General features: G+C 39.5%; 1 pseudogene; it reads right to left on the bottom strand.

Annotated features, from left to right (window-relative positions):
• The window catches only part of LOC127656764 (28S ribosomal protein S5, mitochondrial-like), a 68766-nt pseudogene that overhangs the window by 19828 nt on the left and 22056 nt on the right, over positions 1 to 26882 (bottom strand).

Raw genomic sequence — 26882 nt, 5'->3', positions numbered from 1 at the left:
GAATATGCAGGGAAAGTTTTGCAGAGAGTTTAACAATCCAGGATGTGCTTCTACATTCATACCAGCATAGAGCTCTCCTAAAACATCAATAAGCACCTCTACTCTAAATGAAACAGTCATTTGATGCGTGGTTATCGACTTCATTCGCATGTCGCGCAACTCTCTAGATATATGTGAAGAGTCAGCTATAGATTTTTTTATTGCAGATGTATACATTATGTATACAAATATGTATAATACATACATAAACGATCAGGGAAATGAAGCATGGTTGTATCTTTTACAATGAACAATCATAACAACAGAAAACAATATTATGGATTTGCGGACATCAAAATACGAAGTTATATACACAGAAAAAAAAAGAAAAGGACAAGGTTAAATCATATCATTTATGAAACTTGCTCATTTTGTGGTTTTGTTGAAGAAACATCTCCCCATTTATTTTGTGATTGTAGTATAACCAATACATCTTGGATTGACTTAAGCTCTTATGTTTGTTATCCCCACAAATAGCTATAGTTTACACGATATGGCTATGACCTAACGTCCTCAAAACAAGTCAAGAGGAATCGAGCACACGCTTCAATCTACAATAAGCCAATGGTAAGCAGGACACGCCCACATCATTATCATACAAGAGACAGAAATGTAAGAGTAAATACAAAAATAAATACATGTGGGAATATTTAAATATAGAAATAAATACATGTGGGAATAAATAAATATAAAAATAAATGAATGCATAAATAAATAATAAAAAAACTAAAATAAATGTTTTAAAGAATAAAAATAAAAAGAGAAAATAATAAATAAAGGAAAAAAAGTTATACAAAAATAAATTTAGGAATAACTTTCATTAAAAACTTATTATATTTGTTTTATCAAGACATTTATTCCTTTATTTATTTTCTTATTATTACATTTATTTATTTATTTATGCATTTATTTATTATTTTTGCATGTTTTGTCCTCCATACATTAATTGATTATCAACAATCATGTAAACAAGTCTATTCTAGACTTTAAACCATGAATATTGTCTCTTTTCTTCTCCAAATATCTTCTAGGCCTACACTATCACAAAACTCAATCAAGACAGAATTATAATGGTAGTTTGTAGGGAAATGGTCCAGCCAGTCATCATAAACCATACTAAAGTCTCCCCCCACTACAATATTATCCATTGAGTACAAACTTTATGTATCATTGATCAGATGTCAATTTAGAGAGTATTTCTTTGTTCTGATTTATATTGTTATAACCATATACATTTAGAAGAATAATTATATTTCCCTCCAGAGTCATTACACAAACAAACCAATGTCCACATTCATCAGTTTTTAAAAATATTACTATCCCCGAAGCATTATTTAATAAAACCGTGATCCCTGCAGATTGTGAGGTACCATGACTACCATGCAAGTGTGTCAAGGGATCTGGAGAGTTACTGAGACTATAGTTATATTCTATCATTATTTTACTCTTGAGTGTATCATTTAACTTCAGGTTAACCTCATAGGGGACCATCCCTGCAATTAGTATGTATGTTACTTTGAGTGAGTGTGACCAGTGGATTACTTTCATAAGTTCAGTGTTTCTGTCTGCTGCTTTACTCAGTGCAAAACCTGCAGTGAAGTGAACAAAACAGCTCATTAACATGGATTACCAGAATTCTATTTTTCCACCCACATATTAACCCTTTAAGCTCGGATGGGCCCATTAGGAAAACAAAATCATCAAAATAATAGCAACTACAGTTTTGACCAACACAAACTAGGTATTGTTTGAAGGCTTAGAAGCTCTACTTTCCAATGCATGCAGGATTATGACTAAACAAATCTAAACAAGTGCTTTGAAATTTGCAGACAAATAAGAAGTGTTCCATTTTCATAATTTAGAAAGAAAAAATGGCACTGTACATATTATTAACATCAGTAAAAGCATCAAACTGATTGAATAGTCATATGTCACATTGTTTTTCACAGATAAAAATATAGCGAGTGTTATCTAAGTATATTTTTTGACAATAATGTTGGTGTTTCTTATATGCGGCTTTTCACTTATAACTTCAATAAAAATAAACAGAACATAAAATATTAGTTAATATATGATCAACACAAAACACAATGTTACATCTGGCCACCAGAAGATGGCGCCATGTAAATGACAGGCTCAGTGACGCAGACTCACTGAGCAAAAAGGCATTTATTCTGTGAAATGTCATTACTAAAATCATCTTTAGTTGTTGTGTTTGCATGTTTAATTAGTTATTATGTACAATTATTATGTTTTATTTGTTTGGAAAGGCGTTTGGACACATGGAGATATTTTTGGACACTTTGATAAATCCTATTTGTAATGCTATAACTTTTAATTGCTTTGTTGTATGAACACAAAATGTATCTCAGATACAGTTGAGATGATTGTAATGTATTTTTTTTTTTTTTTTTTTTAAAAAAGCAGTTTTTCTGAGCCACCTTACACCCAGACATAAACAATAAAAAAAGGTAAATATTTGGCTTTATGATTTTTCATCAGTTTCTTAGGCTATGAATCTCAGACTGTATAATATATATCTAATAATAAATGTGCCAAACACTTAACCCTCTTTGTTTCTTTCTATTTTTTTGTCCAGTTATATGCCTTTAATTTTTGGTATGCCACTGAAACAGAAAGAGCTTAAAGGGTTAAACTGCATTACTATTAAGGGTTGCACCGACTAGTTCTGTTATTAGTCAATACTCTAAACATGGTAACATAACAGAATAACTGTATTTACTAATTCAAAATTTAACAATTCCAAGTGTGTTTATATTCAGATTTATATGGTTCCATTAATAATTATTTTAGTACTTTATGAGAAGATTAGATATACATTAATATATGTTTTTATTACTTACACTAACATTAGTGAACTAAAGCTATTCAGCCAAGGACAGTGAGTGCTTTTCTCTTTTTTCTTGTCAATATTGTTGTTTGATTAATAATCAGGTCTATTAGGCTGCATACACATCGGTCAGACCAGATATTTTGAGATATAAGATTTGTGTCCTGTCTGCTTACACTCTCGCAATATAACAGCTGCGTTGACATTAATATCACGTATAGAAGCAGGGCCGGAGTGGGATTCATATTCAGCCCGGGATATCCAAGTCTGCCCATACCCAAAAGGGGGTTTGGAGGTGAATATGAAAACAATAGATCACAGCAAAAATATGCAATATATGCAATTACTTAAAAATTATTTAAGCTCTCCATGTCCGTACCACATACGGCATTCACTAAAATGTTCACTTTGTCATAAGACTTTATATTTGATCATTTCCTCACTCTCACGCAGTCCCAGATGTGTATGGCTTTCTTCTGCACAACATGAATGAAGATTTTTAGAAGAATATCTCAGCTCTATTGGTCCATTCAATGCAAGTAAATGAGAAGCGGTGAGAAACAGATCAATAATTAAGTCATTTTTTACTATAAATCTCCACTTTCACAAGCGCTCTTCTCTCTTTAGAATTCTTCTTCTGTTTTTGGTGATTTACATATGCATATCGCCCCCTACTGGGCAGGGAGGATAATTTATAGTAAAAAGGACTTAAATATTGATCTGTTTCTCACCCACGCCTCACCCAACCATATCTATTCTGAAGAGAGATTAAACTACTGGAGTTGTTTGGATTATTTTTATGCTGCATTTATGTGATTTTTGTACCTTCTGCGTTCTGATCACCATTCACTTGCATTGAAAGGACCAACAGAACTGAGCAATTCTTCTAAAAAGCGTAATTTGTGTTCAGCTGAAGAAAGAAAGTCATACACATCTGGGGTGACATGAGGGTGAGTAAATGATGAAAGAAATGTCATTTTTGGGTAAACTAAGTTTATTTTAAAGACCATTGTGGAGCGGAGGGGGGCGGGGCCGGGTCAGAATATCACGCGCCCGGTCCCCAATCGGCCTGATGAGGCACGCGAGGGATAAAGGCGGCCGATGACGATGGTTCGAGAGAGAGAGAATTACGGGCATGTCCATCATGTGTGTTTATGTTTGTACTTTTGGTTTAAGTTTCTCATTAAAATATTATTTATGTTGACAAGCCGGTTCTCGCCTCCTCCTTGCCCATCCTTTAACTGTGTTACATTGGTGCCGAAGCCCGGGAAGGAGGAGGGATGCCCGTCGCAGAGCCCTCGACACTACCGTCCACCCAGGGGAGCACTGCTGCCATCTGCCGGGTGACGGAGTAGCCCGACCGCCCGGATGCGGGGAACGGCCGCCGTCCGCGGGGCAAGTGGGGACTGGATTCCCCGGCCGCCTGGAGCGAGGGAGCCGCTGCCGGGGGCGGAGGAGTGCCCTGCCGTCCCCAGAGACGCGGAGGGGTCGAGGGAGACCGCCGTCTGCGAGGGGAGGAGGGAAGAAACTCTCCGACCGCCCGGAGCGGTAGGGCCGCTGCCAGGGGCGGAGGAGTGTCCCCATTTGCTGCCAGAAAAGCGGAGGGGTGTTCTGCCCGCTGGGGGTCGACGGTTTCACTCCGGTTCACCTGGGGTTGGAGCGGCTGTCATCCGCCTGAGTGTGGAGGAGTGTTCGAGGACCACGCGACGGTACATCAGAGAACCGGTGAGTGAGATTTTTCTCTCTCTCCTCTCTCTCTCCCTTTCGCACAGTGTTGGCCTTTTCCCTCGCCTATTTTGTTGTTGTTTTTTCCCCTCCTGTCTCCTCCCAGGGCGAGGGGGTTTTTTCCCCTCCTGTCTCCTCCCAGGGCGGGGATGACCACGCGGGATGCAAGATACACCCCGCCCCAGGGATGGGGGGGTGTACGTCATGCCGGTGGCACCCCGGCCTGAGATAACGCCGGGAGGAGTGTGGAACGGAGGGGGGCGGGGCCGGGTCGGAATATCGCACGCCCGGTCCCCAATCGGCCTGATGAGGCGCGCGAGGTATAAGGGCAGCCCGTGACGATGGTTCGAGAGAGAGAGAATTACGGGCATGTCCGTCATGTGTGTTTATGTTTGTGCTTTTGGTTTAAGTTTCTCATTAAAATATAATTTATGTTGACAAGCCGGTTCTCGCCTCCTCCTTGCCCATCCTTTAACTGTGTTACAACCATCTAGGGACATAATAACACTGTAGAACTGTAACTGTTTATAACTCTTTCAAGATGTACAGGTTCACACATTAAATGGTCAGTGCATTGTGTTTTAGATAATTAAAATAACAACAGATCCAGTGAAACAATGAAGGTCGAGTGATTGTTTTTACATTTTTACATGCCATTTAAAAACATGCCGTTTAACAACGATACAAGTGAAATAAAAGTCTAAAAATAACACATTTGTACTTTTCTTTTACTTGGAATGTAAATGTTCAGGACAAAGGCAAAGTGGTTACTGTCTCTTTAAGGTTTTTTTTTTTATATTTACTGTCTCTTTAAGGTTTTTTTTGTTTTTTTTTGCATGATACAACATTTAAGACTCTCTGTGCATTTTGTTTAATCGAGTTTAATCTTTTAAATCTTTCATTTAAAAAAAAAAATCTTTCAACCTTTATTTTCGTACCGTGTCGTACTGTTGCATCTGTATTCGTTTACTATAAGTATTCTGTTATTTTGTGACAAAAAATTATTATTTAGCTATTATCATTCTGCACTGCTAGAGAAGAGGATTTCAGAGATTAATTTATTGAGATTGTATGACTGCAGTCTGTATTAAACTCGTGATGATCTTGTACCTGAAGCACGTTCATCCATTCAGATATTATTAGCTTATTTGTTCTTCCCGCTGTGATGAAGCGGCGCAACAACAGTTTAATCTCTCACAGGCTACTCTCTTATTTGTTTGGGTGTGGATAAAATATAGACTGCGTCCGCTATAATACGGAACACAATTCTGATCCTTTAAATACCGGATGTTAAGGACTGCTTGTAATTGTTATGCTACATATGATGAAAGTTGGTCAATCAACATTGCGGACCTTACCGGCCCAATTTTTGACCGGCCCAATGGGAATTCTCCTGATCTTCCCGATTTCCACTCAGGCCCTGTATAAAGGTGCATTTTGACAAGAAGCTCATTTGACTGTTCACGTGCGGCATGTGCAGCTGCATTCACAGCGAGACACGAGCGCTATATATAGCACGCGCAGACATACTTACGCTGGTAGTGGTACCGAATTGAATCAGCACTTGGTTGTCTAAACAGACAAAAAAAAAAAAAAAGGGTTAGATTACAACACAACTCATGTGTATCTTCAACAACACATTGCCATATGAACAACCAAACAGTAACTAAACTGTCTGATAACACTAAAGTTGCTTTAAGCAATTTTAGCCATTCTGGAACTTCAGAGCCATTAAAAAAGAAGCACCCCATCTTTCCAAAACACCGCCCTCCAAAGATAGCCTTGAGTTGAGCGGCCCAATGGGAATTCTCCTGATCTTCCCGATTTCCACTCAGGCCCTGTATAAAGGTGCATTTTGACATGAAGCTCATTTGACTGTTCACGTGCGGCATGTGCAGCTGCATTCACAGTGAGACACGAGCGCTCTATATAGCACGCGCAGACATACTTACGCTGGTAGTGGTACCGAATTGAATCAGCACTTGGTTGTCTAAACAGACAAAAAAAAAAAAAAAAGGGTTAGATTACAACACAACTCAAGTGTATCTTCAACAACACATTGCCATATGAACAACCAAACAGTAACTAAACTGTCTGATAACACTAAAGTTGCTTTAAGCAATCTCAGCCATTCTGGAACTTCAGAGCCATTAAAAAAGAAGCACCCCATCTTTCCAAAACACCGCCCTCCAAAGATAGCCTTGAGTTGAGGTCGTCACCGAGCAGTAGAGCCCAAGGCATAAGCGAACTAAGCGGCTGCTTAGGGCCCGGTGGCCACCAGGGGGCCCCCAAGAGCACATGACATTTTATTTAAATATTTTTTATTTTTTTTTGTGATTATACAAAAACGCAATATTAAATGCAATATTATGTTAACGGGCTGCAGGATGCAAGCACATTCAGACAGCAAAACAGCAATGTCACAAAAAAGGGCATATCCTCTGGTGCAAAGAAAAGGAAAAAGAAGAAAACAGAGGAAGAGAAAAAACAACACGATAAAGGTATGTTAAGTAGCTAGGCTAAGTTACGAGCTAACATTAGCTGGCTAGTTAGTTAACATAGCCTATGTAGCATATCTTCTTTTTTAGGAAAGTTTGATTAATCATCCGTAAATACCCTTGACATCTTAATATATTATAGTACAGCATATTACTTATCAAGTTTTAGATTAAAGTTTTTGTCTTCTGTGTAAAAATAACTTTCCTGGGTATATATTTTTGTAATAAAAATAAGCTTCTGTTCCATAAACTTTGTACTGATAACAACTTAACATTATTTACATTAGTCTACCATTTTGGGGTCTTTGCTATTATATTCCAATATCATTATGCCTCAGTTAGCTAGTTATAGATTAAGAGTTGTTGTTTAGGTGTACAGATGGCTTGCTGCTGTGTATAATAATTTGTGTTGAGAAAATAACTTTATAAATATTCTGTCAAATATGTACTCTTATGAAACTTCCCTAGGAGCACAGTTGAAATATTTTGGACGTGGGGCACAACCAACGCCACCTGCCCCAAGTTCCAGTGCTACAGCTGATGATGATTTTTCAACAATCCCAGATCATTATATTTATATGGATAAACCATGCCTTTGTTTTTGATAGACAGTTGCATTACCTGTAGACAGTATCATTTCTTTTTGAATAAGTAAGCAGCTCCACTTACATTTTTTCCCCATTAATTAACTTTCTGTAGGTGTAGTGGAATATGACATCTAACATGGCTAGTTTTTATTATTATTTTCATCTTTCATCAGGTCCATCCTCTGCATGCAAGGAGCACTTCCCAGCATGTGCGTCCACTGATGTGGTCATCTATCCTGTCTGACTCAGAAAGGACTGATCTGGTAAGTGCCACTGCCTATAAAGGAAAACTTCACATTCCCTGAAAAACCTGATGGCCAAAGCTTCCACTACACCTACAGAAAGTTAATTAATGGGGAAAAAATGTAAGTGGAGCTGCTCACTTATTCAAAAAGAAATGATACTGTCAGCTTCTGCTGCAAATTGTTCTCTAAGAAGTACACAAAACTGGTAACAGAGGGTCAACAGGATTGGGTAAATATAGGTGTGCTACTGTTACATTTAAAACCGTAGAAGGGTAAAATCATGCCAGGCAGACATTGGTATGTTGTAAGCAACACAGCTACAACTAATAAAATTGATAAGGGGTGTGTTAGATTTATAGTGTGCGAATAATCAAGCATTGACAATATTCAATCATATTGGTGGCACCGAGGGGCCCCCAAATCAAATTCTGCTTAGGGCCCCATAAAGGCTTGGGCCGGCCCTGAGTAGAGCAACAGAGCATCCTACAGCTAACGAACACAACAGTAGCAAATTAATGCCCTCATTTGACAACTGTTATGAATCTGAATATGACAATGAATCTGAATCTGAATGTTCTGCTTCAACCACTGCCCTTTGAGAACATGCTAAATGATTGACAGGAAGAAAGCACATGTGGCTGCAAGTTGGACATAAGCAGCATGGATCTGTCAATGGAGATATCTGTGCTTTAATTTCTCACATAAATCATCAGTTGTGTGGACATTCTCTTTATTCACACACTCTGTCAAAGCAGTGCTTTACTTGCCAGAGACAGCAAAAATGGCTGATGTTGCATGGCAATCATTTCCAAATTACCACCAACTTTGCCCATAAACTCCAGGCACATCATGACTATTAAAGACAGTGGCCTGAAAACTAGACTCTCAGGATGTGAGAGATTATCAGATCTGTCTCTTCTAATAATGTCACACTGCCATCTGAACGGATAACAAGCCTTCAGAGAAAAATCATTACGCGTGTGTGCTCTGATTCACCTGCGGCACCGTTTCCATTGCCCACAGCTACCAGAGCACTGATAGATATTTTCCTGCCCTCCAGGGCCATGATGTTAAACACACTCTTGACCTGTCAATCAAATAACAAATAATGCTAATTATATTTAGTCAATATATGCAAGAGTCCTGTTTCTGCATGTGCACTTCCGCTCTGTGACCAACAGAATGCAGTCTAACCACATTGACAAAAGCTTACTGCAGTCATACATAAAAGCTTTCTCTCTCTCTCTCTGTGGAACACTACACTCTCTCTCTCTGTAGGCTGCAGAAATGAGTGTAATTGTATAGTACAAAGAATTTAGGAGTATCATTGATATTACATGGATATTGTGCTGAAAGAAAAAGCCCACCCACTGGAACAGAGCCATAGCGAAAGCGTCTGCTTAGTGATGGGTCGATCGCGAAAGAGTCGGCTCCCAACGTTCACCTATCAAGAGCCGGCTCGCATATCAGAAGAGCCGAATTTATGTATAAAAATCACTGATCTATATAAATATATATATATAGAAAGAGAGGAAGGATAGCTGTGAAAACAACAGCTGGAAAGTGGAAAATATGTTGGAAGCACAGTAGCATTTAGATGCATTTTAATAATGTAGACAATGTTAGAGCACAGTTTAGAATTTGCCAAACAAAATCCCATATAGGCTAAATCCGGTTCTACGCACAACCGGCATAGGTATGCGAACTGTGCACCCTAATAATTTAATTAGCATTTTTTTTTAACACCAATCATATCCAAACTATCGTAAACTGTTTGATTTGAAAAAATACAAAATATATATTTTTTTAAAGAGCAATTTGGGAGCCAAAAGAGCCGGCTCTTTTCGGTGAGCTGAGACTAACGAGCCACCCATCACTACTTCTTGGGCCCCCGTGGCCACCAGGGGGCCCCAGAGAGCTCCTGAAATGACAGCTTGATTTTTTTCTTTGTGATATATTGTCAATGGACAATAGTAATTATACAAAAACGCAATTTTAGACGCAATATTATGTTAACGGGCTGCAGGATGCAAGCAAAGTCAGACGGTTGATTGAAGAGGCAGCAGCAACGCAGCAAAACAGCAATGTCACAAAAAAATGATATATGCCAATATGGCAAGCTGTTTTATCCTTTATTCATTCGCAAGATATGAATTGCTGATATCAACAATTCAATTTCTACTAGTTAAAATTCTATAAAAAATGACACTGTCACTTGCAGAAATCACATTCTTGATATATAAAATGGGATTCAACTAGTAAAAACCTAGTAAAATGCTATAATTAAATTTTCACAAGAAAAAAGTGTCACACCGATATGTCAGTCAATCTTATTCAAAACACAATTGTTGATATCAAACATTTGTTTCTTACTAGTTGTAAGTCCAATTTCACACTACTTACTACTTCACACTTCTTTCTTAATAGTAAAAATATAATTTTTAACATCAAGAATGTAAGTTCTAATAGTGAAAATGCTCATTTTTGATATCAGTAATTCGGTTTTCACTAGTGACAATTTAAATTTCTGATATCTGTAATGTAATTGTTACTAGTAAGAAAATATTGTTAGATATCATTTAAAACACTCCAAATAATGAATATCTGAAATCCACTTCCAGATATGGAAGTGCAACGTAGTGCAGCGTAGTTCTAGCGGGAAGACTAGCAGCTGTACATCATCACTTCATTAATGGGGTAATTCCTAGCCAATCGCATGTAAGCCATTGCTTTATAAGTCTGCTCACAATCTATCACATTGCTGTTTCAGTGCGCTAAAACACAGGCAACCTCCGCCACCCCACCACCACCAGCTGAGCCCTGTCCCGCACGGGGGTAGGCTCCTCGCCCCTGCCTCCTATCTCCGGCAGGATATGACAGTTCCGGGCACAACTCCCTCGGACCGCCGGACGGGGCCTATGCCAAAGAGAGAGACATTAATTTGTTTTACATTTATCAAATAAATGGCATCTTAAACCTCACTCAAGCCTGTGTGTCTTCCCGATAGAAATCAGAAATACCAAATGTAGCATGTTGAAATTAAATTACTGATATCAAAAATCACCATTTTCACTTGTTGTAATTCAATTGTTGATATCAAGAATGAACATTTTACTAGTAACAATGTAATTATTGATATCAATAAAGGGAGCTCTACTTGTAACAATTATTGCCTTGATATCTAAAACAGCCTTTGCCACTACTGAAAATAGTATTACTGATATCTTAAATGTGATTTTAACAAGTAAAAACACTATTATCGATATCTAGAAATAAAATTTTAACAGGTAAGAATAGCTATGTTAATGATTTTATGAATATTAATGAGACCTGGTGTTCCATGAATCCACTTTTGGAGCCAATAGTAGCAGGTCAAAAAATGAAGGGAGACATTCGATGTGGGTAAAAACAGCTTTTTTTTTTTTTTTTTATGCTTCAGAAATGGAAAATAAGAATTCATTTTCTTTTTTGTCCATTGTTAAAAAAAACTAAAACTAAAAATAATATTAGATTTGCATATGTGTGCGGCACTGCAACGCCCCTTTTATTTGATTGGCCAACCCACGCTGTCTTCTACTGCCTTCTTCTAGCCAGAATAACAGTTCATACTGCTCTGCATATTTTACTCAATTTTAATTAAATATTGTCCCAAACTGCCACTCACTGTAAACTACAAATGCATATCTTAATAAATTATTGTTATATTTAATAAATAATATGATTTTGTAATACACTTGTTTTCATGGCATTTTAATAAATGTAATAACAAATGGGATTAAGGGAGTACAGAAGGAGCAGGTGTACATTTTATTCATTCCAACTGCAATATACTGCTCATTATTCATAAATAAGGGTTGTTGTGTAGTTCTGCGAGTTACAGTCGGGATGTCTTTTGTCCAAATAATTAGTCTTAGCTCTAGTTTGATGGTTTTAAATGAGCGTTTATAATTGGCAATGCTCTTTCATGCTTTTTCTGACATGAGAAACCAGTAACAAAAAAATCAGTCCCTGTGCTAAACGCCTCCCAAATCTGCTGCTGTCTGCCCAAGGAAAAATACTTCTGACCTGTTAAGCCAAAATCGTGGAGGAATGGGTGTTACAATAGCGCATAATAACATAAACAAATCTTCTAGAATGCTAATATTGTACGCAATCTTTAACAATATTAAGTCAATAAAACTTGAATAAATGTAATTTGTATTAATATAAGCTAAAGATCACACAATTATCATGTTATGAAATTTAAAAGTAAATCTTAAATATAAGCAATAAATAAATATATATATATATACACACACACACACACACACACACACACACACACACACACACACAACAGTTCGTTCCGGTCCTCGAATCTGATTGAACGAGAGATATTCCATGAGCACTGAAGGTCTGACACCATCAGCACTCGGATGCTGTGTGTATCACTCCCCTTGTGTTAGTCATCATAAACTAAAGTGTAAGAGCAGTGCATATGTGTTAAGAGTGTGTCTATCTTTTGTAATTTTTTTTTACATTAAATATATACATATACATTAAATATGCATTGCCAGCAGGTGGTGGCAAAAGTAATTACATAATTTTTGATATCAAGAATTCACATTTTTACTTGGGCTGTCGATTTAACGTGTTAATTCAGTGCGATTAATTTTACAAAAAATAACACATTAAAAAAATTAACACAATTAATTGCATGCCCACGGACCATAATAAGGAAGATTCCTGAGAAATGTAAGCTTTTAGTACCACCTGTTTGCTCCAGAGGGCAGTTAGTGAAATTTCAGCTGTATGAGCAACGCACAGTTTATACAGTGAAGAAAACACTCGAACGAAGATATTTTATTTGTAGTTGATTGTTCTGCAGGTTTGCACAATGCTAATTTATTTGAACCAAAAGCAATTAAAGTGTTTAACTTGTTTACAGTAAATGCATTGTCTGCTGGTTTATTTTGCTACTTTTCAGTACACCACATTAAGTATGCCCCTTAGTACTGTAAGAATTTGAATATTAAAGTGCAAATTAACACCTGGGTTTGCTACTGTTACAATTAAAAAACGTAGAAGGGTAAAATCATGCCAGGCAGACATTGGTATGATGTAAGCAACACAGCTACATCTAATACAATTGATATGGGGGTGTTCGGTTTATAGTGTGCAAATAATCACGCATTGACAATATTAAATCATATTAATTGAATTTGAGGGGCCCCCAAATCAAATTCTGCTTGCGCGACACACACACACACACACACACACACACACACACACACACACACGGGATAAATTAGGTAATTACTTGTTATTCTACTAATTTCAGGTGTGCGAAAACTGACAAAAATAGCCTTGATCAAATCAAACTAACTTCTAAACTTTGATAAAAGTAGTCAATAAACTTGACTTCAACATAGATTGCTTGACTACAATGTAAAGTGTGTCTATAATGTGAACTGAAGTTTACATTGTTGGCAATCCTTATGTTGTAGTGAAGTTGATGCTGTAGTCTCACTTTCACTGTAGTCAAGTTGACACTGTAGTCATGCTTTATGTTGTAGTCAAGTTTAAGTTCAAGTTCACATTACAAAACATGTCTACAGTGTCAACTTGACTACAATGAACAGTGATACCACAGTATCAACTTCACTACAACATAAAGATTGCCTTCAATGTAAACTTTACTAATTCATAGTGTCTACAATGTCTACTTGACTACTAAAGGGTGACTACTGCATAAACTGTAGAAATGGCAAAACCATGGATCTGGGAAGTCGCCACATGTATTAAGTAGAGGCCAGGGTGTGAAACTAGCACCTGTCACCCGCCAAATGCAACAAGGATGAAACCAGTTTGCAAGTTCCTCGTCCAAATGTATTTCATGCATGGGTAATTGTGCACATCCACCCGCAACAACCTGTCTCAGAGTGACACATGACAAGAAATGCTGTTATTCACAAAGACATGTGTTTGAAGAAACACACTTTATTATATTTTTAAGAACAGACAAAAGAAAAGCCTTCAGTGCTTGTGTCTGATTCGCTGTTTGTTCAGAGGCGTAGAGCACGAGCCTGTCTCGTGGAACAAGAGCATGTTGGTGAGCAGCGCAAGCCTGTCTTGTGGAACAAGCGCATATAAATAGTTTTCACTCTTTTTTTCTCTGTTTTATTTGTCTGAAAACTGTTTGCAAGAATAATGTCATCTATGAGAATGCTTAAAATGATCTCCAATCATCTCAGGAGGTGCTGGGAGTTTAATTTGCATTATTTCCTCGCGGTTGGCATGCATTAAGGATTCTGTGACGGTAAAGGTTTGGATTTGGAGAGGTGGTTAAATACGATATTTTGATCACTTTGTTATTTTATTGCTTTTTTCATTTAAGTAAAATTTGAACTTAGAAATGTATTTTGTTTATGTTTTACAGGTTTAAATAAATTAATAAAATTTTTAAAGCAACATCAATAAAACAAAAAAATTCATAACCCTCGGCAGGGGGATTGAGGATGTAATCTGATATCGTGATTTTCTTTAAGGCAATTATCGCAAAAATATTTTTTACATATCGCCCAGCCCTACATAGTGTCTACGATGTCAACCTGACTACAGTGTTAAGCATTACTACAGCATAAACTTCACTACAACATAAAGATTGCCTATAATGTCAACTTGACTACAGTGTAAATCATGACTACAGCATAAACTTGACAACATAAAGATTGCCTACAATGTAAACTTTACTACAACATAAGGTGTCTTCAATGTCAATTTGACTACAGTGTAAATCATGAATACAGCATAAACTTGACTACAATAAAGAAAAATTGACAGCAATGTAAAGTGTCTACTACGGAGTCAACTGGTCTGCAGTGTAAACTTGACAACAACGTAGTGTCTACAATCTAAAATTTGTCTACAATGTCAACTTGGCTACAACATAGAATGTGTATACATTGTCAACTTCACTAATGTAAAATGTGACTACAGCCAGGCTGTAGCAGGTAATTCTGGGCCCCTTAACTCTATATTGTTCTGGGCCCCTTTCATATTAAAAAATAAAGTCTAAAATTTGTTGTGGGCCCCCCTGGACCAGTGGGCCCCTAGAATCGTTACCACCTTTCACTCCATTAGCTACTGCATAAAAACTGCCTACAATGTCAAATTTTTCTATAGTGACAATTGTGTAAAAGAGACATTTATAAATGACATGATAAATGGCTGTAAAAATCTGTCAGATGGGAACCTAAAACTGTAAAAGTCTTCCTCTTGTTTTAATCTATATCCATAAACATGATATCTTTTTATTACTCTAATCTAACTATTAGCCATATCTCTTCCCCTCCTCTGTCTGTCACACTCTCTCATGTATCATTTGCTCTAAAGCACTATGGCTCTCTTTCCTCTCTCTTGGCAGACGTCTTTTGTCCTTGGGTTAACAGGAAATATTTGGCTTAATTAATGTGCCTTTAAAAGTACTTGCCTTATAGGACTCTTATGGTCTTTACTTGTTTCTGCTCTAGGACAATCAGGAGACTGAGAGGGAGGGGAGAGTGCGATAGAGAGAGTAAAGTGTGGCATTTCATATGCATGCCTGATCACCATTTCTCCAAACTTTTCAGAACAACTTCAAATGATTATAGGTCCAAGGATCTGATGAACTTAATTTCTGTGCCAGCCCTCTAATATGAAGACCAGGGGTGTAATGATACACAGATCTGGATCGATTCATCAATCAAATCACCAAAGATTTGATTACATTGATTCAGCGAGTAAACATCGATGTATATTTTAAGATGCAACTTTATTTTGAAATTATCTTGCCAGCCACGTCCGTACACATTTCCGTCAGGTGATGCATACAACCCAATATTCATCATGTTTTATAAGTGCTAAATATGCTTCTCATGTAGCCACACAGATGTTTGCAGGGAGATTGAAGCCTGAAGTTGCACTCTGCTCTATCCATGCTTGCCCATCAACAGGGCTGCGAGCTCCAACTTCAGGATAGTGCAGAGCGGCTAACATGCGCAATTAAATCGTACTTCCCGTGATATCATGGCACATTTGACACATTTGAATTCTAAATGTAAATTTTCTATTTTAAAGCACTATGGAGCAATTCAACCATTTCAAATGGCTAAACAGCCGCGATTCTGAAAAGCGTTGACGAGGGAAAGAGAAAACACCTGCCCTGCCCCAGCGTCAATTAAAAGACGTTTTACATCTACACATGAACAACCTTACTAACATGTATCACAGTAAACACATACTCTCCTGTCGTGACTAAGAATGTATTTTGGATTAAAAGATTTTCTTGATTGTTGTAGAGATGACGAATTGTCATTTTAGTGTTAACCTTATTTCACAAGGCAATGAGCTGGCATCAAACAATTTATGATCACATGTATGTGACTTTATTTTTGTATTATTTATTTTAAACAAATTACTTTATTTTGTTGTGGATGTCCCAATCTGGATACTGGATCTGCACTTTTCAGAGAGCTAGATAAAAAAAAATCTAATTAGATTTTGGTTTCATTTGTGAGATAATGTAATTGAATGTGTAAAATATAGCACATAATATAGAGCGCAGCCCCCTGAATCGTATCAAATAGAAAATCACATTGCGGCAGACTTCGAGTTATCAGCAAACATTGTATCGCTGTTTAAGAAAATCTACGAAACATCGTTTCATGATGAAACTTGCAATTTACACCACTAATATGAGAGGTTTGCATCTATTAAAACTAGTATAATGTCTCTGGTCGTCACAAATCTCTTGGGGGTAATGTAAGGACACAACAGTATCTCCACCATGTGTCCAGTCACATACAATACATTGTCCTCCACACAAGTTAATTTGCAGGAGACTGAAAAAGACTGTAGGGGTCTGACTCACAGTCAGTGATGGTTCATTCTAGTCATTCTTGCCAAGAGCCCTAAAACATCCATCAACAAGACAGCAAAGAGAGAGATTGAGAGAAAGAGACAGAATAAGAGAGATCGAGGAGAGATCACTTAGCCTAAATCATCTGAATTATCCACCTTTGTTCCATTTGATTCTTTGCATTGTTCATTTAGGGGAAAGCTGCCACTGTAAACCTACCCACTTCTCTGCCAATAAAGCTTTTTGGAAATGAAAGGATCAGAGGACAACACAAAGACAACAGACAAAACACAGTAAGTAGAGTGAAAGAGAAAAAAGAGGGCCTGAGGTGAATTGCTGTACTGATTTCCATTCTAAACTCAGCAACAATTCAGCCAAATGATGTCTGCTGGTGCCAGCCTGGGGTTCTATACAGAGATTTGTTTATCAAACGTTCATTGTTGTGTATAATTAGATAATTCTCCAGATGCTCCTCACTACATGGTAATTTTGCGCTGTGTATATTTGGTGCTCCGACTACCTCCCATTTAAGAGTGGTTCAGCAATTGCTGCATTCAACCACATATGAGAGATGCGCGCGCACACACACACACATTGGGGCGATTATCCTTATGAGGACTCTCTATAGACATAATGATTTTTATACTGTACTAACTATAAATTATATCCCCTAACCATCACAAAAAACTGTCTACATTTTTCATTTTCAAAAAAATATTGGTTAGTATGTTTAAGTGATTTGAATTATGGAGACACAAGAAATGTCCTCATAAACCACATTTATAGCATAATACCCTTGTAATTACCTGTTTGTAACCTAAAAGAATGTCCTCGTAAACCACCCAAACCTGCCCACATGCAAACACACACACACACACGCCATACAAAAAATAAAACCAAATTCTCCTAACCCAAAGCAAATCTCTTTTAAATCAACATAATAGTGGAGAAATACAAACAAATTGTTTTTAAGACAATATTAACACAGTTGAATCTATTTACTGTATTAACTAATGTCCCTTATCTTATTGTGAACTAATTATCGCAAGTTATCCTAAAGAAGAAAATCATAAACTTTCAGCAAAATATAAGTTCCTCCAACCTTGAAAATACATATTTCCCCGCCTATCGCTCACTTCGACGTTGTGTCAAAGAAGCGACACTAGGGGTCTCTCAATTGAGAAATTGGCAGACAGAATTTGTATTTCCTGCCCCCGGACATACGGGTATAAAGGGGGGGAATACATCTGTCCTTTCAGAATTTATCTTCGGAGCAGACCGGTTGTGTGATCAGCGAGATGCATTCACAAGACTGTTCACTTCATCTCTAGAAAGAGTGTATGCTGTTGGATCTACGGTGCATATCAGTGGCTTTCTCCTTCTCTTCACGGCAGTACAGCTTTGCCCCTGGGCACTTTGACAGCGCTTTTATAAAAGATAATATTTTCTTAGAGTTTTAAAAGAGTTTCTAAAAGAGCAATACACAGCGGCGTTGAACGTCCTTTTCAGGTCGCGTCTATATAAAGATGCCCTTCCACCCCTGTGTAGTTCCTGGATGCAGTCGAGTTCTCTCTGCTCCTGATGGTCACAGGCACTGCCTCACTGCGAGAACCTTATCATGGCAATGTTTCGGTCGCGGCTTTCCTTCCTAAAGAGGAATGCCACTCCAGCCACCCCGCGTCGCTCATTCCCACGGGATTGAGGATGACCCGGCTGGTGATGGAGGCGATTTGGGGATGGCAGTGGGCTCGGTTTCGCCGTGTACATCCCCACGAACCACCCGCCCCCGACACGTTTGTTGACTTCAGACAGCACCACAACGGTAGCGTACATAAATTGCCAAGGCGGCATGCGCTCCCGTCACATGTCACAACTCGTCCACCATCTCCTCCTCAAGTCGCTGCGCACCACTCACATTCTGGGCAGGCTCAAAGTGGCAGCGGACGTGCCATCACGACAAGGTATGCCCAGCGAAGAGTGAAGGCTTCACCCTCATTCGGTCCAGCTGATTTGGGAACGGTTTTTGCCTCCCGAGAGACCTTCCACTGCCCGCTCTGGAACTCCCAAATGGAGGCTCCCCTCGGGACAGATGCGCTGGCACACAGCTGGCCCCGGGGGCTGCGCAAGTACTTGCTGTGCAAGGTCAAGGAGGACGGAGAACAATTAATTCTGGTGGCCCCCTACTTGCCCACTCAGACTTGGTTCTCGGATCTCGTGCTCCTCGCACAGCCCCTCCCTGGCAAATTCCCCTGAGGAAGGACCTTCTGGCATCCGCACCCAGACCTCTGGAACCTCCACGTCTGGGATGCAGAAGATCTAAGTTGCCTACCACCTGCTGTCCTAGACACAATCAACCATGTGACTGCTCCTTCTACCAGGCAACTTTACACCCTGAAGTGGTGCTTGTTTGCAAATTGGTCTTCTTCCCAGTCTGAAGACCCACAGAGGTGCACAGTCGGGTCAGTGCTCTCATTCCTGCAGGAGAGGTTGGAGGGGAGGCTGTCCCCCTCCACCTTGAAGGTGTATGTTACCGTTATTGTGGCCCACCACGACGCAGTAGACGGCAAGTCTTTGGGTAAGCATGACTTGATTATCAGATTCCTTAGCAGCTTCTGAACAGCTCTTTGTCTGCTTTGGTGGACAGCAGAAAGGAACGCTGGCTCCAAACAGAGGCTTTCCCACTGGGTAGTTGACACCATAGCATTGGTCTATCACACCCAGGCCATGCCCACCCCCTTGTGGGTTCGAGCATACTCGACGAGAATTGTGGCATCCTAGTGGGCACTGGCCAAAGGCACCTCCCTAGCAGACATATGCAGAGCAGCGGGTTGGGCAACACCCAATACCTTTACGAGATTTTACAATCTCAGGGTCGAGTCGGTTTCATCCTGTGTTCTCTCAGGTCCGAGCCGGTAGAACTCGGTAACGTGGCAACAACTGACCGGGTGTACTGCTTTCATCTAGTGCCTTTCCCCTCCACTGAGGCAATCTCACGTGCTCTTATCCCAGGAGATCCCACTAACTGGGCTCCCTGGATGACTCCTCCCTAGCCCTCTGGTCCGCGAATTGAGCGGAAGAATTCCCCGACATGAGCACTCAAACTAATCTGTACTGGAATAGGTGCTCCACAGGACAGTATCCCCCTGTGTGTATTTTCCATGGTACGGTTCCCCTTGTGAGCGGATCCGAGTCTCCCTAGGGCGGTCCCCACTGCCCCCCCGTCGCCGTGTTTGTAGCAACTCCTTCTCAGGTAGGATCTACCACCGCGCCATTTTCCACATGTGACCTGAAAACCCATGTGATGTATTTCATCACTCTTTACCTCCCCCAGCCTGGGCAGGTGTGGTCTCCGCTGGGTCTTTTCCCCCTGAAAGAATAGAAATTGGAAGAGAACGCCTTCCCCGATGCGTGTGATAGCGTTAAGATGGCCCCAGCCACTTTAAACTCTATGCGAGAAACATAGAAAGAGAAAAGGTGCGGCTAGCGCGGCTTGCTCCCATGTTTGGCATGTCGCCTTGTTCCCCCCTTCAGGGTGAAGGGAACCAGAAGGTTATGACGATCTTATGGGCGTTGGTGAAGGGTACGTGCAGTCTGACGCAGTCTGTCTCCTTGGCATGCAACAGCTTGCCCGCACCTGCATCAGCAACGCATGTACACGGTCAGCGCATGGCGTGATTAAATATGGACACCTAGTGTCGCTTCTTTGACACAACGTCGAAGTGAGCGACGTATGGGAAACGTCTAGGTTACTATTGTAACCTCCGTTCCCTGATGGAGGGAATGACACATTGTGTCCTCCCGGCCATGTCGCTGAACCAAGCCACTGTTACGGCCGAACCTCATTCTCAGCTTCTCGGGGCAAAATCCTGAATGGGCAGACGCATTTCCCCCCTTTATACCCGTATGGCCGGGGCGGAACATGCATATTCTGTCTGCAAATTTCTCATTTGCCTTTTCTCAAGTTCAGAGATGCGCGAGGCTCTCAAGAGAGACCCCTAGTGTTGCCTCTTCAACACAGCATCTCGTTCCCTCCATCAGGGAATGGAGGTTTCAATAGTAACCTAGACATTTTTGCTGATGCAACTAATACAGTGGGAACCAACGATATCAGAGTCCACTTTCCACAATCAAATCAAATCCGAATCAATAAAATCAAGCTCTGCTCTACATTACTTTCTTCTGAATATCCAGTTTCATGCCAAAATTTGTGACATTATGGAGTTTTGAAGTCAACATGACACCACATTCACAGCACATGTTATTTGATTTCAGTGTGACACATATAGAGTTATACACTAAAAACATTTTTGGTCAGGACTATATTCAATGAGACTAGATCGAGAAAAATATGTGTGTTCCATATCAGAATGGAACAAGACCTGAAAGGGACTTTTCCAGTCGATTTTGGAGGACTACTCCCATACCCCACTGCAGTTATTAGATTAACTTTAACTGTCATTGAATTACTGCATGCAGGGTTGCAGCAGACTTTCTAAAATCAAATTTAAGACTTTTCAAGACCTATTTTAAGACCTGAACAAATAAAATGAATACCGTATCACCACACAAAAACAAGCCAACTCAATCTCAAAATGATTGTAAATGTAAATGTAAATGTAAAATAAATTATGTATCAAACACTCTTAATTAAACAAGCAGGAGCACACATTCAACATGGCTTTAACATTGCTTATCAGTAAAACAAGTTAGGCTATATGCAAGTTTAAAATACTCAAGACATGTTTTCCACAGATTTATCACATTAAAATTGGCAACCCTGGCATGAACTACTAGCAAGATTTTAGAAAGTTGACCTACAACACTAGTCTAAAACAAGTAGCTTTTTGGCTATTGGTTGGCATTAACCAAAAGCCCACACAGTCAGCTGAAAAGCAAAGATCTTACAGAGGTGGAACAAGTTATTATATTTGAATGAATGAAAAAATATTTATGAGAAGAAAAAAAAAAAATTCCCATGAAAAATGTGCAGTTAAATCATGCACAGTGAGACCAGGAATGTGTATAAAGAATGCAATTAGGGTCCATTTTGATTTCATGTTAACTAAATGCAAATGTCATTTCATGTTGTCATTAGGAGGTGCATGTTCATGTGTGTAATCACCTCTATGATTCGCGAGTCAAAATCTTTGTAGGTTTCTGAAATAAAAAATGAAAAATAAAAGTCACAAATTACAAACTTAGCAGCACAGATTGAGCTATATACAGATTGCAGAACATGGCTCAAAAATCCGACTTGTTTTTGATCAGGGACAGCAAACGCGTTAAATGAGATGCGGTGAGGAATCTGTTGTGATCTCTGCTCCAAGGGATCTGTGCTTGCTGCATTAACTCATTCCAGGTGTTTAATTTAACCTGAGAGATGGGGAGGGGGTATTGCTGTGGTGATATGGGAGGCGAGAAGGTGTTGGAGGAGATCTAGACATGATTTAGACTCCAGGCCTCACAGTTGCTGGGCAATCCATCACCACAACTACCAGAGATTGCACCTACATCCGGTCGGCCAATCAGACCTCAGGAAATTCATTTGCATGGCAAGACAGTGAGTGGCAGAACAGTGCTGAACAGCAGTGTAAATTACAATGAGATTGCCCTTTCTGCATCTCATTTCGGGAGAGAAGAGCGTTTGAGTGTGTGTCAAAGCAACCTAATTGTGCAGATGCAGATGTTGCATCATATGATAATTTGTTGCATGAGTGCAGTGTGCAGTAGTGTGAATGTGCAGTGAGTCCACATTGAAAATATGGAATTCAAAATCAAATTTAAACCTGAAAATTATTTTTGTTAAATCCTTTGTACAAAAGGTAGATTTCCTTATTTCCATTGAAGCAAACAAGATGGTTTCATGTTCATGTTAATTTTAATCTCAAATAATCTGCTAATATAATTTGTAATAGAAAAACACAGAAGCATTTTCACAATCGGACTCAGACTTTTAAACCCCACAATATACAATATGTAATATACACTCACTGAGCACTTTATTATGGTCCTAAGAAAGTCCCAGACATGGTCTTCTGCTTTTGTAGACCATCCGCCTCAAGGTTTGACGTGCTGTGCATTCTGAGATGCTATTCTGCTCACTAAAATGGCACTGAGTGGTTTTCAAAGTTAACATAGCCTTTCTGTCAGCTTGAACCAGTTTGGCCAATCTCCGTTGACCTCTCTCATCAACAAGGCATTTTCATCCGCAGAACTGCTGCTCACTGGATGCTTTTTTGTTTTTGACACCATTCGGAGTAAACTCTAGAGACTGTTTTGCATGAAAATCCCAGTAGACCAGAAGTTACAGAAATACTCAAGCCAGCCCGTCTGGCACAAACAATCATGCCATGGTCAAAATCCCTGAGATCACATTTTCCCCATTTTGATGGTTGATGTGAACATTTACTGAAGCCCATGATCCATATCTACATGATTTTATGCACTGCACTGCTGCCACACTATTGGCTAATTAGATAATTGCATGAATAAGTAGGTAGGTGTAAGTGTAAAGGTGTTTCTAATAAAGTGCTCAGTGAGTGTATGTGATCAGCAACACACACCTCCATTGGGTCCTGGATCTGGCAGGCATAGACTGATCCCACCCCAGGAGTGGAAGGTCCACCCTCTCTCTCCTCCTTTATCTTGGTTTTCCTGCGTTTGTCCTATTCATCTCTCTGGCATTCCAGGGCTGCAGTCACCTCCTTTTACTCCATCTCCACCCATTGTGAGGGCCTTTGGAGAGAACCATCCTTATCTGCAGTGTACAGACTGGGCCACAGGTACCCAGCATGGCCTGAGGAGGACATAAGAAATCAAATGAGCACTCACATGCACTCTTATTAACTCCTAGTGGAAACCCTGTTTTCAGAAAAGGCACCACGATGGAGCGAGAGAGCAAAATTGATAGATTCCTCTGAGGTCTTTTTAAGTGAAAGTAAATAATGCTACTCGATAAATGTGGCCCTCTGTGATTTATGTCAGCTTAAAAGAAGGTTAGATTCCAGTCGTAGATATAAACCACTAAACTCAAAAGCCGAGGCTTGATTGAAATTCATTAACTGGTTTATCAGGGGAAAACACCAAGTGCTACTGACTAAATAGACAGCTAATGGTTATTGCTATTTATAGCCTTTTCAATCTAGTGGGGCGGCTGAGGCTCAGGTGGTAGCGCGGATTGGCCACTAATCGCAGGGTTGGCGGTTCGATTCCCGGCCCACATGACTCCACATGCCGAAGTGTCCTTGGGCAAGACACTGAACCCCAAGTTGCTCCCAATGGCAGGTTAGCACCTTGCATGGCTGCTCTGCCGTCATTAGTGTATGAGTGAGTGTGTGTGTGTGTGAGAGAGAATGGGACACAGTGTAAAGCGCTTTTGTAACCGCTAAGGTTCAAAAAGGCACTATATAGGTGCAGACCATTTAGTGCTGGACTTAAATCAGTCTATTGAAAAACTGTTAATACAGTTCTGGTGGGTAATAAATGTAGTTCTTTTTAAAAATGGGTCATAAAATGTAAAAATGTAATCTCTTATGAAATAAAAGACACTCTTAACTTGGGATATCCTGATACCAGAATTGGGTCCGATATTGTGCTCATGTACTTTTACTCATGCTCGTACAAATGCTCCAATACCAAAAAAAAACTATTCCATCTAAAGATAAAATGTAATTCTGTAAACATTCAGCATACAAATTAAAATCAAGTTATATCCTACTGTGACTATTAAACCACAAAAGGCATTGATAAAACTAAATAAATACACTGCCTGCAAAAGTTTTTGCTCTTATGGAAAGAAATTGGTACTTTTATTCTCCAAAGTGGCATTCAACTGATCACAATGTATAGTCAGGACATTAATAATGTGAAAAATTGTTTGAAAGTTTAACCCTTAAACTACTTCAAAGATTTTTCATCAAAAAATCCTCCATGTGCAGCAATGACAGCTTTGCAGATCCTTGGCTTTCTAGCTGTCAGTTTGTCCAGAACCTCAGGTGACATTTCACCCCATGCTTCCTTTAGCACTTGCCATAGATGTGGCTGTCTTGTCAGGCTTCTTATGCTACGTTCACACCGGACGCGAATAGCGCGTCAGGCGCGAGTGATTTCAATGTTAAGTCAATGCAAAGACGCGTTACGCGCGTAAAAAATTCCTGCGGCGCGAATGAGGCGTAGAGCGCGGCGCGGTAGACGCGAATACGCCTCATTCGCGCGTCAAGTTCGCGCGAATTGCGCGAATTGAGCGTCTGGCGCGTTACGCGCGTTACGCGCGAATGGTGCATTTTGTGCATTCACGCGTTTGACGCGAATTCGCGTCTGCCGCCCGAGTTGAAAAATCTGAACTTTGGCGTCAATTCGCGCCGCGTTAACCAATCAGGAGCCTAGCTGCCTGCTGCCCTCCTTCCTCTTCTCCTATGCCATTCCCTGTGGCTCTTCCACCTTCCAAGCGAGGTCCTTTTTGTTCCTGTCTCTTAATGTAAATAGTTTGCACATATTGTTCATTTTTTTTTCAGTTCATATTGTTATTTTATATGTTTTGCCTAAATAATTTTTTTTACGTTTTGCCTAAATATGTTTTTTAATGTTATACCTAAAATTACTTCATATGTTTGGCCTCAATAAATTATTTTGTAATATGACTAAATGCCTGGTGTGGTTCTAATGCACAAACAAAGCAAATCTTTTATCACATAACTTGATTTCAATATATGAGACATTTTGATTTTGTATTGATTGCTATTTATTCCATATCTAAATCTAGATTATATGAAACATTATTATTGTAATGTAAAGACAACCAACATTAGTGTCTGGACAGTGCTGAATAAGGAAAAAAACACAGGACAGGTTAATTACTTTTTGAGGCTGGCTCCATTTATCATCAAAACAAAAATAAATAAATAATTTAACCTGATATACTACCATGGAAAACCTGACGTCTTTAAAAAGTCTCAACTTAATAAATGTGCATGTTGTGGACCTGACATCCTGGAACTGGGGCTGACAACCTGGGAAAAAAAAAATATATATATATAATAATAATGGACTATTTTTAGATAGTTTAGCTCTTTATAGGTTTGTGGGTGGCTCTTAAAAGAGCCGTTGTGGGGAAGTCATGAGGAGGACTTCAAACGCTACTCCGTCGGCTGCCATGGTACTGCTCCCTCCGCCGAGAAGTGTGCCATGAAGACATCCCTCACCCGGAGTGCCTCTCTGGAGGAGTTGTTGGCCGCAACCCGACCCAGACCTGGCAGTGGCTCCTCTCCAGCATGTCCCGCGCCTGGCTCTGGAGAGGCGGTAATTGAAGACACGCCAGTCATCAGTGGTGGGCACAGCCATGTACTCCTCCACAAGACAGTCCCAGATTGCAGTCACAACCTGGTGGACGATCTGGCTCACTGTTGACACCCCAACCCTGAAGCTGGACGCTATGGTCCTGAATGAGTCCCCTGTGGCAAGAAACCTAGAAAATATTTTTAGAAGTACACTTGTAGTTACATATTCAACTATATACAATAACCAGTCTGTTTTACTTTAATGCACCATATTTGTTTGTTTGCTAGCAATTTTGCAAGCAATTTAACAAAGTTTTGAATCTTCAAAACAAAAGGGTATATGTGTATATGGTTTAAATCACTAGTGTGCCAATAACCAACTGATTATCAAAAGAAAGAGTAACGTTACTACAATTGCTTACAGATAGAGACATGACAGTATCATTTTTAGGTTATAGCAGTTAACCGAGTAACGTTATCACTAGAAAGAGCACTACATATTGCTTACAGATAGAGACATTATCACGTCTGCCAAAATAATATTTTATTTTTTTGGTTAACGTTACAGCAGTTAACTGAGTATCACTAGAAAAGAGCACCAACAGTGGTATCCGTACCACACAGTTTGAAAAACATTGCTAGCATAGCGTAAATTAACATATATTTAATATACTGTATTTAACATTTTATATACATTTACTAACTGAAGACAGATGGACAGGCGCTCCGCAGCTGGGATAGAGCGCCTGTATCCTCGCCCGATCGCGGGACAACAGGTCATCAA

The sequence above is a fragment of the Xyrauchen texanus genome, chromosome 16, assembly GCF_025860055.1.
Source record: "Xyrauchen texanus isolate HMW12.3.18 chromosome 16, RBS_HiC_50CHRs, whole genome shotgun sequence".
NCBI lineage: Eukaryota > Metazoa > Chordata > Actinopteri > Cypriniformes > Catostomidae > Xyrauchen > Xyrauchen texanus.
The sequence above is the reverse complement of the archived record's forward strand: the minus strand, read 5'-3'. Positions and strand labels throughout refer to the sequence as shown.